The sequence below is a fragment of the Penaeus monodon genome, chromosome 30 (genome assembly GCF_015228065.2).
Source record: "Penaeus monodon isolate SGIC_2016 chromosome 30, NSTDA_Pmon_1, whole genome shotgun sequence".
Lineage (NCBI taxonomy): Eukaryota > Metazoa > Arthropoda > Malacostraca > Decapoda > Penaeidae > Penaeus > Penaeus monodon.
In genome coordinates, this window is record NC_051415.1 from 15,307,718 (window position 1) to 15,308,465 (window position 748).

The 748-nt window shown below is 39.7% G+C and overlaps 1 protein-coding gene across 1 annotated transcript in view; it reads right to left on the minus strand.

Annotated features, from left to right (window-relative positions):
* The window catches only part of LOC119592548 (pumilio homolog 2-like), a gene marked incomplete in the record, with an annotated part of 245,467 nt that overhangs the window by 235,260 nt on the left and 9,459 nt on the right, over positions 1-748 (minus strand).

Consider the following 748-nt stretch of genomic DNA (forward strand, 5'->3'; position numbering starts at 1 on the left):
CCCAATAGATCTGGGCGACAGGGAGGTCTTATCATAAAAAAACTTGACTATGGGGTGGGTGTTGGAACGTCTGGTCAATGAAAAATTTGGCCGAGGGTATTTGATGGGAACATCTCAACAAGGGAAATCGTTGCCAAGGGGCAGTGATAGGATTGTCTCATCAGAATTTTATTGTATATTTGCAGGAACAGAAATTTGAGTGTGTTATGCCTGGGGTTTCCAGATGGACAATGCACAGCAACTGATAAGTGGTTTTATGCTAATATGGTGGCTTACAGGTGTACCACACCTATGAGACCTGCCAGAGTGTGGTACACCCAAAAGCAACCTCAATGTACTTGTGCACATATTTTACTTTGTAAAAATAAATGAGAAAAAGAAAAAAATATTTTATTTTCCAACAACAGCCTAACACTACTTGTATTGCAAAGAATGTACACTCCATGGAGTGATATGTAGTGTGATTAATGAAATTAGCCTATTTTCACCTTGTGATACAGCTTAAAAACAACAACTTAGGAACACAAAAATATAAAAAGAAAAATGAAGAATAAAAAAATATATTTAAAAAAATTTATCTTAAGAAATAGAGCAAATAGCATTGCCAAGAGGAGGCGAAGAGGCAAGGAGTCTTGATAGTGCCTGTGGGCTGGTCCTGAAGCCACACATCTGGCAGAACACCACTCCAACAAGCCTTTTGCCTGGACTTTGGTCCGTCTGCTAGCCATGAGGCACCCGGATCCAACAC